Below are 12,358 nucleotides of genomic sequence, written 5' to 3'. Positions count from 1 at the left end.
AATTACGCTCTACAACTTCCGTTTAGACTTCGTTGGCTAATTTTGAATTTAATTTTTATATTATTATTTTCAACAGACCGGGACAGGAAATCCGTTAAAAATTCATAACTTCTTCATCCGACGTCCGTTTTCGTCAGACTTTTTACCATTGTGCTACTAATGACGAGACCTTCAATTCTCGTTTAGGTTGTGTCGGCTAAAAATTGCTTGATCTAAAATTCGAGTTTTTAGTTGTCTACTGCTAAGCTGAAACTTCGAAAAATCAAAACTTCCTCATACGAAGTCAGATTTGGGCGTTCTTTTTATCGAACTTCTCGATTTAACGAATACTACGACTTTTGTTTAGATTACTAAGGCTAAAAAGTAGTTTATCAAAAACTCACTTTTTACGACATTCGGCATCGTGCCGGTTTATCGTGAAACTTCGACAGGTCATAACTTCTTCGTTATAACTCGGATTTTGGTATTCTTTATATCCCCGAAACCCTTGTTTCAACCACTACAACTTTATGTAAAGATATCGGCTTTATCTAATATTTATTTTTGATGCTCATTTTTATTCATAATTAATTAAATCCTAATAATTAAACATAAAACACATAATTCACATAAAATTCACATAATTCCTTTTCATTTCTTCTAAATGAGTTACAAAGGTTAACCTAGACCATTATGTAAATATTAATGCCTAGCCTAGAAACACGGGCGTTACAACTCTCTCCCTCTTAGGATGGTTCCGTCCCCGAAATCACACAACGACAAACAACTACGGATAGCGACTCACTATGTCACTCTCCGTTTCCTAGGTGGGATTTGGCCCATTTATATGTTTCCAACGTACATGCACTAAATTGACTATCTTACGTTACAACTTCTTAGTCTTACGGTTAACGATTGTGTCATGTTCTCCAATTAGCCTCTTGTTCTCGTCCAACCTTAATTCAGAAATGGGAATTATGTCGGGCAGAGCTCCCGTGAACTTTCCCAAATAACACACATGAAAGGTGTTATGAATACTCTCTAGTTCTTCCGGTAATTCTAGCTTGTAAGCTTGATTCCCGATCCTCTGAAGAACTTTAAATGGTCCAATAAACCTTGGACTCAACTTTCCCCTTCTACCAAATCTTATAAGTCCCTTCCACGATGAGACTTTAAGTGAAACCGAATCTCCAACTTTGAATGATATCGGCTGTCTTTTCTTGTCAGCATAGCTCTTTTGAGCAGCTAACATCTTTTTCCCTAATCACTTACAACTTTTTAGCAATCTAATGGACTATTTCAAGTCCCATAAACTGCTTTTCCTCAGCTTCCAGCCAACATGATGGCATCTGACACTTTTCCCCATACAAAGCATGATAAGGTGCCATCTTAACGCTTGAGTGGAAACTATTATTATAGGTGAATTCTACTAGAGGTAAGTGTTCATCCCAGTTACCTTGAAATTCTAGGGTACATGCTCTCAGCATATCCTCCAATGTTTGAATCGTTCGTTCGCTCTGACCATCGGTTTGCAGATGATAAGTTGTACTGAAACACAACTTAGTACCCAATTCCTCTTGTAGACTCCTCCAAAACCTTGAGGTAAAATGGTTGTCATGATCGGATACAATCGTTAGCGGAACACCGTGAAGCCTCATAATTTCCTTCACGTAAGAATTCGCAAGTTTATCCATAGACCATTTTGTGACAACCCAAAGTTTTTCCGTTACATTACCCCGTTACCGTTAACAGAATATTCCACTGTATAAAAGTTCTGTTAATAAGAGGTCATCAAATAAATAAACGTTTTATTTATTTATATTTTTGTTTCGTTATAGTCGTAATAAAGTAAATAAAAACACTTAAGTTGCATTTCCATTATATTTGGAAAAAGGTTAAATTTTATGACAACTACTAAATCGGGTGCGACCAAAAGCCCCGTATAACGACAGTATCGGGTAGAATCCCACTGAGCTCCAACTTCAACCCCTATATAAGGGTGAGTGGAGTCCATTGGAGACTTTTTACACTCCCTAAACTCTCTCTCTCTACAACTTTTTCCCGAGCCAAAAATCGACCGTTTCGAGGCCCAAACGAGTAGGTAAGCTATCCTAACTCGTTGTGTAACATATCTAGCATACAAATTCGAGTTTAAAACATAAAATAGGGACAACATCATGTGTTTACGGCACAAGAACACTCTTGGGCCGTGAACACCATTTAATGGGGTTTTTAAGCCCCAAAACCCCTCCAAATTGTCCCTAAGGCTTAGATATGACTTGTAGGCTTATGGAATCGGACTTAGAACACCTTGAACAAGAATTTTGAAGAGTAAACAAGAGTTTACTACCCAAGAACATGCTTGGGCCGTAAACTCCTCTTCATGGGGAGTAAACTCATATTTGTGTGTTAAAAATGCCCTTAAACACACCAATGGCCTTCGATTAAATTCTAGAAACGACCAACAACAAGCTAGGGACCTTAAATGCAATTAAAACAACTCCTTAAGGAGTTTACGGCCGTAAACCCCTCATGGAAGGGTACCTGGGCCGTAAACTCCTACAAAGGGGTTATTTGGTGCCCTAAACTCCCCATTTGACTTGGAAAAATGCTTAGGAATTTACCCTCTACCACTTAAGCCCTTAAAACACCAAAAGAAAGAGGGTATAGGAGCTTACAGTTGTAAGATCCCTTTCTTAGGGCCGTAAACTCCTCAAGGGCTCCATTTGATGCTTTAAACCCCTTCACACATTTGATACTTGAGTCTAGCAAAATTCAACAATTGATATGAGGCCTTTAAGCATCCTAGAACACCCTCACCATGAGTTTACGGCCGTAAACTCATGGGGAGTGTCCCAGGGCCGTAAACACCCTATGGTGAGTTTACTCTTGAAGAGTAAACTCCATTCCTAAGCCATTCATGCCCTTAAATGTTACCCGGGACACCCCAAACACTTAACCAAAGTGTTTTCCGCCCTTTAGGGTGCGTATACTTGTTTAATTAGTATTATATATACTAATTGTATGAAAACATATGTTATCCTATGTTGTATAGGTCACTAAGTGTGTCCAAGTCTTTACTTGACATCGAGCACCCAACCGGCGCCTTCGTTGGATCCACTTACACCAGGTGAGTTCATACCCTTGAATGAACCTTTTAAATGCTTTTACATGTTTTATAGGGGGGGATACAAGTTAAACATGCCAGTTATCATATCAATCACATGTGATTGATAACCCGCATGCACAATGATTTACCACACTGTAAACCGTTTTACCGAGTAGGACACTATAAATGGTTTTCTAAAATGTTTTCACTTGTTCAAAACTCTTACTTATACTATTTTATCAAAGTTCATTTTAAACTGATTTATGAAAGATTTCCAAAGAACTTCTAAAGGTTTTCAAACTCATTTTACCAAAGAACACCAAGTTGTGATTTTCCTAAGTTGAAAGGTTTTTCCAAGGTTTTCATCAAAGTTCTCTTTTCTTGTCGTATACTTTTACTTTTACCTGTTAGATACCGCTGCTTCGCTTTTACCTAGTTTAAACTCCTACTCGATAATGCTTCCACTGCATGATACACTTATACTTCACGATTCGATTATCCCACACTGTACGCTTATACTTCACGACTCGGATATTCCACACTGTATGCTTATACTTCACGACTCGGATATTCCACACTGTACGCTTATACTTCATGACTCGGATATTCCACACTGTACGCTTATACTTCACGACTCGGATATTCCACACTGTACGCTTATACTTCACAAGTCGGTTATTCCACACTGTACGCTTATACTTCACGATAAGATTCCACTTGATACACACTCAAGCGTAGTTAGATGTATGTCTGTGCTTGTATAGATGCATATAAATAATGATTGAAGGACTTAGGAAGTCTTGTCCGCCCTATTTCCTTTTCTTCGTTGAGATGTGGTCTGGTGGGATCGGATGTCCATCTGAAGGTCGTTTGATTCATTAGTTATATATTATGTACACAAGCATAGACATATAGGTTTACTTCAGTCAGTCCAGTTATGAGTCTCTACCTCTAGTTCAATACTTTATTGGAAACACACAACCCACTATTTGGGATGCATCTTCGGGACACGGCCTTCTCCGTCGTCTAGTTGGTAACCAAAGTCTCCTGTAGGGAGAGCGGACATTGTGTGTATAGATCTATACGGGATTGACACCCCCGCACCCTGACTGCTAGCTATAGTCCACGGCCTACCAAGCCAAGGTTACCTTATAATTCATGGCCTTAAGGTAATGGTTTTTCCCCAGCAATTTACACTGTATGCTGGAACCCACTTTCGGAGTCACACTGTTTTAGACCTTGCTAGACGTATCATTCAGTTGATACTGTCTGGAGTCTGTGTTCACTGTTTTAGACCTTGCTAGACGTATCATTCAGTTGATACTGTCTGGGGTCTGTGTTCACTGTTTTAGACCTTGCTAGACGTATCATTCAGTTGATACTGTCTGGGGTCTGTGTTCACTGTTTTAGACCTTACTAGTTGTACCTTTCATTCGGTACCGTTTGGGGTTTGTGTCTCTTCCTGTTAGACTGAGCCAGGCGTGTCGTTCAATCGACACTCTCCTGGGGTCTATGATTCCTTTTGCCTTAGTCAGCAGTCCTCACTATTGGGGCATATGTTATTTTCCCTGATATTCTCCGACTTTCTTAAAAAGCAAATCCCATATTTTGAAAATGAAAGTGTTTAAGGGAAACTACTTTTTACCACATAACTCTGACCAGTCTTGGTAGAAGACTGCATTTTAAATAGAAAATATAGGATTTTCTGGAAAGGACACTATTTCACTGTCTACTTGAAAACTACTACTTTTATTAAAGTTATTTGAATAAAATGTCACTAAATTCTTATGAACTCACCAGCATTTGTAAAAATGCTGATACTCGCTTTTCAAATAACTTGTATTCTCAGGTTAGCATTAGACAGGTACATACCGGGAGCTGTTGATGAGGATAGCTTAGTACCACGCTGTATTTATTCTATTACATGTATTACCTTGTTGTATTGGAAAGTAAACTATGTAAAACTATTGCTATTAATGCAATGTTTTTTTGTACTTTGATTACTATAATGGATGTGTTGTGATACTTGACATGACGTCATCCACCCCAGAACGTTTCCGCCGTTCCGGTTTTGGGGTGTGACAGATTGGTATCAGAGCATTGTTTATAGTGAGCTAAGTATATCAATTCATAAAAGATATACAGCCTATAAATACAAAGGGATAAAACACTCTGACCAACAATTATACTTTAAAATATAACCATATTTTACCACAGTACAAGAACATCCAGAATCTACACACTCGAACAAAAGTATCACAAGAAGAACAATGATAAAAGTCTTCGGATGTTGAACACTACCGTCAAACATGGGCAGTTATGTAATCGTAAGCTGGAATAAATGTAACCTGATCAACTACATTTATTCGAGATGCGATGAACGTGTGCTTGGGAGTGATAGTAGTGTTGCAACAGGTCTGAAACTTACCAACTAGGAATGCTAGAGCCAAACATAAAGTCAAAATACTATAGGAGTATTTTGGAACACTAAAAGATTCACACTAATCCCAGAATCATATTCAGAAGATAAGAAACAAACAAGAAATTAAAATACCATAGGTGTATTTTAGGATCCATAACTAACCTTGTGTGAAGAACTAAAAAGATCCTTATTGATATACCTACAACTACAGAGGGTATACTCCCAAGGTTATATATAATAAGGATCCCATAGGCTAAGAATGTGTGGTTTCGCCCTACTTCCTTTTCCTTGTTTGGATGTGGATTTAGAGTAGTATCACATATTCGAAGGCCTATCGGATCTAAGCTATATATGATTTGTATACCCTATGTAATCGTAGCAGGACTCGATATGGATCATCCAGTGAAATGTTAATAATCTCTTAGGATTCTTTAGACATTTCCATTCTCGCATGAACCCTGTAGAAAACCCTATCCACTTCAGTGCTTGACAGAAGAGTTGATGCAGACCCAGAAGAGGTTCATTGAGAAGATTTCCTGTTCGGAAATAAATGAACTGGGTTGAGACTATTGAATTCACCAAGTGCCTATATCTTTTAGGGACAGTGGTGAGAGATTGGCCTAAACTTCCGAGATTCCCAGTCATCCATCCTGAAGCGATGACACCCAGAGTCGGATTCGGAGGCAAGGCGGAGTAGAGATTCAATATGTCCATACGAGGAGAGAACCCTAGGTAACTACCTGAAGGAAACCAACGCCGATGCCAGTCAAAGATACGAGGCAGACAGAGGGAGCCAATACATGGAACCCGGGATGTGTCTTACCCTCGTGTTCGTCACGCTAATACACCCTTAAAAGGATACAATTTAGTGAGTTAGTGGTTACACTACTCACACTATGTGTTAGGTAAATCGTCGTTTCCCGTTGCCAGTTACACGATTAGAGCGGATCCCCGCACCTCTATTGAGAGTATTTAGCCATAAGCCTTCAGGAGCCTCTCCTTCCGCGATGTTCGTTCTGAAATGTTCTCAAATCTCTCCAGGCCGGAGAGTGAAACCTTTCCCAGTATAAAAGGTAACTTAGTAGGAATGACTCGCATCTTATGGCCTTTTCCGACACTCATACTCCTACCTTGATTACCAGGACTACATCATAGGGATGTAGGTCGACACTCAGAAAACCAACATCCGAGGCACGGGAAAGTTTATGCGTAATACAGTCAGGAAAGATATGTCTAGGGCTAGCCATCGCCTCACATCCTCTTGTATTCCTTTCCATGTAGGAAAAACCATGCCACCGAAGTAGCGCAACCAATCCGCAAGCAAGAAACCTACTCTCTTATTCGATGAAGCTACGTTCCAAGCTGCAGTCTCAGCAGCCGTAGCAACTGTCATGGCTCAACTGAATGCTAACAACGCCAATGTTAGTAAGAGCCCTATTGGAAATTCCGATCCTAGTGGTGGGCAACAACAACCAACCCCTGCATACCCAGCCACCCAGGAACCTCAATCGAATCCACTAAAGAGAAAACTCAAGATCGAGGAAGGAAGTACCTCGGCTCAAGGACCTTCCGAAGGGCAACGAGCTGAGATGGTCAAATTCCCTACCAACCCTTCCATCCCTACACCTAGGAGACCATACTTAGGAAACCTTCCCCATTGCAGCAAGTGCAGCTACCATCATCATGGTGTCTGCCGAGAGCTCTATTGTGCTAGGTGCCACAAGTTGGGGCATACTGCTCGCATCTGCAGAACCCCGGTTGAGTTCATTACATCAACCACTAATGTGGCGACCCGTACAGTTTGCCACCTATGTGGTGAAGTAGGACATTTCAAGAAGGACTGCCCAACCGAAGGGAAAGACAAAGACACGGGAGGAGTCTAACTCTGATGCTTAGGGAGAAGCATCAAGAACCTAGTAGATTTTGGTACGTCTCTCGATCCAAGATAACTAACGCAAAACATTAAAAGGCTAATTCAATGTATATACTTCCCCATTAAGGTGAAAGTCGCAGCACTGTTATAAAATTTAAAATTCATCAGGTAAAACTATAATGGCTAAACATATACATTACGACCATGTATAGTTAAGATGGAAAGACCTAGAGTGAGTGAAGGCCACCTCATTTCCTGTTCCTCGTTTGGTTGTGGATTTAGGGCGGAGTCGCTCAGTCAACAGTCCTCCCCACCTTAATTATACATGACTAGTATATGTTAGGCGGTTATAGAAATGCCTCGTGAGAATCCATTCATGAAAAGGGTACTCTACTCGGAAACACTTAGGACTCTCTATAGTTCCGTGTCTAATCTATCGGTCCAAGTATCTGCGGCAGTGATACACAGGACAAAACCCGAGACTCCTAGAACTTGTGTGCCTGTTCGGCGCATGACTTTATCGACCCTCACTTTATATCATGTCGAAGTGTGCCAACTTCGACGACTCTATCGATCATGGTTTGACTTCGTTCAACCATGTGTTCATCCCTAGTGCTGTGTAAAAAGAACTTTCTCCGTAGCCATGTCGGCAAATAAAGGTTCTTCTGAACCTAAACATAATGCAAATAACTAAACCTAATGCGATCCATTAGTCGTCACTTTTATTTCAAACCTTCTGAAGTACCCGGAGAAGGGTATCGCGCGCTGTTGACCAACCCTCCTTAGAAAGATAAGAACCGAAGCGAAAGACACTGCATGCATTCCGGAAGACGATAACCACCTGAAGCATACCTAGTAGATTCCCTAGAAAGACCCTTCATCCTATCCCATGGAACGAGAGCTAGAGTCAAGACCATTGACAGCGACCATCCATTCACGCTCAGATCCGCAATTTGAGCATTGCAGCGGATGTCCTAGAAATCTGAAAGCTACGATGAGTTAAACTCTAAGAAGAGTGGATGAAAAGACTAAAGTTCCGAGTGGTGGGAACCTATACTCACTAGATTTAACCTAGACCGAGAAGACTCAGAACCTTCGGAAGAGTAGTTGCTGAAGACGTTCGCACTACTCAGGCACTTCGTCCACCCCGTTACAGACAATTAGTGCCTAGGATCCTCCACCCCCTCGCATGGAGGAAGTCACCGTCGCCCTGTAGACGATAGATTGCATTCTCCGAAATGAACACTAGAATACCGAGAACCACAGGATAACCTTCGCAGCCAAGAATACTCGATCAAAATGCGAAAGTAGTTGCGTTAAGCCTCATGACCCAAATCCCGAAGAGATTATAGACTTGACACCAGCCGTGGTGTTAGTCGAGGGGTTATGCAGGAGCATGCGCTTTCCGCACTAGAATAAACCAAAGTCTTAAAGATTCATTGGACTATTAGGTGTTCCACGAATACTATCTCATGCAGAAATAGTAGAACCACCTCCCGAGATACTCCAACACTCGTCTGGTGAAACCCTATCTCCCCGACCCTAAGGGTTTTCGTATCTCAAGAATCGTTAGTGCAAGTTCATTATGCACAAGCTTGAGATAGACACTCTATAGCAAACAGATAACCGTAGATACACAACCTATCCGATAACCTAGAAAACCTCTAAAAAGCTAAATGATAGGAAACGTGAACCCAAGGACAACCCGAGCTTCCTAAGAACCAACCCGGAGAACTACACTACCAGTACGGGAGAGAACGTTAGGAACTTCGGAATGGCGATCGCGCCAGTGATGATCTTGCCATAGAAGTACACTATGTTCTAAGTACTGAAAGGCTCTACCCTTCCGAGAGCCTAGGACCATCTGAGAATCCTCAGAGATTTGGTCCAACCCTCGTCAGACCACTACTATTTTCGGATATTCCATAAGTTTCATACCCGATCGATCCACTTCTTAAGACTTGATCAGTGTTGCCCGACGTCACTCTTCGTATCCCACACATCTTGATAGAAACCGTTAAGAAACCTAACCTCATAGACACACCAGTCGGAACCCGCTAATTACACGAGACAGAATCCGCATCCCGGAGGTGAAGGTTTGTTGGATTGACAAACATAGACCAGAGTTCACATGGGAATGCGAGGACAAACTGAATAGGAAGTACCCTCCTGACCCTATCATTCATACCTACTTCCTTGCCTAGACCTGAATTTCAGTATGAAATTCCCTCTAACGGGGGGATGATGTGACAATCCAAAGTTTTTTCGTTACATTACCCCGTTACCGTTAACGGAATATTCCACTGTATAAAAGTTCCGTTAATAAGAGGTCGTCAAATAAATAAACGTTTTATTTATTTATATTTTTGTGTCGTTATAGTCATAATAAAGTAAATAAAAACAAATAAGTTTCATTTCCATTTTATTTGGAAAAAGGTTAAATTTTATTATGACCACTAAATCGGGTGCGACCAAAAGCCCCGTATAACGACAGTATCGAGTAGAATCCCACTTAGCCCCAACTTCAACCCCTATATAAGGGTGAGTGGAGTCCATTGGATACTTTTTACACTCCCTAAACTCTCTCTCTCTACAACTTTTTCCCGAGCAAAAAATCGACCGTTTCGAGCCCCAAACGAGTAGGTAAACAATCCTAACTCGTTGTATAACTTATCTAGCGTACAAATTCGAGTTTAAAACATAAAATAGGGACAACATCATGTGTTTACGGCCCAAGAACACTCTTGGGCCGTGAACACCATTTAATGGGGTTTTTAAGCCCCAAAACCCCTCCAAATTGTCCCTAAGGCTTAGATATGACTTGTAGGCTTATGGAATCGGACTTAGAACACCTTGAACTAGCATTTTGAAGAGTAAACAAGAGTTTACTGCCCAAGAACATGCTTGGGCCATAAACTCCTCTTCATGGAGAGTAAACCTATATTTGTGTGTTAAAAATGCCCTTAAACACACCAATGACCTTAAATTAAATTCTAGAAACGACCAACAACAAGCTAGGGACCTTAAATGAAATTAAAACAACTCCTTAAGGAGTTTACGGCCGTAAACCCCTCATGGAAGGGTACTTGGGCTGTAAACTCCTACAAAGGGGTTATTTGGTGCCCTAAACTCACCATTTGACTTGGAAAAATGCTTAGGAATATACCCTCTACCACTTAAGCCCTTAAAACACCAAAAGAAAGAGGGTATAGGAGCATACGGCCGTAAGCTCCCTTGCTTAGGGCCGTAAACTCCTTAAGGGGTCCATTTGATGCTTTAAACCCCTTCACACATTTGATATTTGAGTCTAGCAAAATTCCACAATTGATATGAGGCCTTTAAGCATCCTAGAACACCCTCACCATGAGTTTACGGCCGTAAACTCATGGGGAGTGTCCCAGGGCCATAAACACCCTATGGAACTCCATTCCTAAGCCATTCGTACCCTTAAATGTTACCCTGGACACCCCAAACACTTAACCAAAGTGTTTTCCGCCCTTTAGGGTGCGTATACTTGTTTAATTAGTATTATATATACTAATTGTATGAAAACATATGTTATCATATGTTGTATAGGTCACTAAGTGTGTCCAAGTCTTTACTTGACACCGAGCACCCAACCGGCGCCTTCGTCGGATCCACTTACACCAGGTGAGTTCATACCCCTGAATGAACATTTTAAATGTTTTTACATGTTTTATAGGGGGGGGGGGGGAATACAAGTTAAACATGCCAGTTATCATATCAATCACATGTGATTGATAACCCGCATGCACAATGATTTACCACACTGTAAACCGTTTTACCGAGTAGGACACTATAAATGGTTTTCTAAAATGTTTTCACTTGTTCAAAACTCTTACTTATACTATTTTATCAAAGTTCATTTTAAACTGATTTATGAAAGATTTCCAAAGAACTTCTAAAGGTTTTCAAACTCATTTTACCAAAGAACACCAAGTTGTGATTTTCTTTACATCCGTAGCACACCTCCTTGGGAATTGTACACTTATTGGTGTAATGCCCTATTTCTCCACACTTAAAGCACTTCACCTTCCCGTCATAATTCCCAGAGTGGTTATTTTTGCACTTCCCGCACCATTTCCTTTATCTCTTCTTTTGCCAGACTTTGAGGATATGTTGCTCTTGTTAGGCCTTGAAGACCCCTTAAATTTCCTCTTCTTGCCAACGTCAACTTTGTTGGCAGTTATGTCATTGATCATTTCTTCAATAGACTTAGCAACCCTAATAGTTGCTTCAAGAACACATGCCTGACGTACTGGCACAATAAGTTCATCCTTACTTTGTTGAAGTAAACGTTTTGTTTCTTCCATCTGTTCACCTAACATCGTACACACCATTGCCTGCACTCCAGTCATCGTGATTGGATCAGGCTGTGGATTATCACTTTCGAACCCACTTTGAGTACTCGCCATTTCGATCTATACACCAATCGTAGGTGAATTTAGATCTTCATTTTCGTTAGATGTTAAGTCTTCGAAACGTTTATATGTTAGTTCCAATATCGTAGTCATACGTTTAGAATCCTACACACATAAGGTTTCCAGATCCGGTCGGCAACAGACAATAGATCCGAACTAAATAGGGTTTTCAACCCACAATACATAAATTTATTATGTTTAAACATCAATCAATCAACCGAATTACCCCAAACCTCATTATTTTATTTATTTCTTAAGGGTTTACCCTAAGAATCAACTATCACTCCTTCCTAAGGAGTAGACACAAAGTCACCTCGTGACCGGGGTTTATACAACAGGCACTAATTCCATAGCTGCCAAGATTTATTCAACATGTGCTAAGTCCATAGCTCTCATTTATCGACAGTATTATTTACAGGTATTCTCTCCTGCAATACATGTCAATGGGTTTTTAGAGTACAACAAATGAACATATAATTCATTACACCTACATGTTGCGGGCCTACTAGTGTTCCATAGACTGTCTAGAATAG

Source organism: Lactuca serriola, chromosome 9 (genome assembly GCF_051521515.1).
Source record: "Lactuca serriola cultivar US96UC23 chromosome 9, Lser_US96UC23_V15, whole genome shotgun sequence".
NCBI classification, from domain to species: Eukaryota; Viridiplantae; Streptophyta; class Magnoliopsida; order Asterales; family Asteraceae; genus Lactuca; species Lactuca serriola.
The sequence above is the reverse complement of the archived record's forward strand: the minus strand, read 5'-3'. Positions refer to the sequence as shown.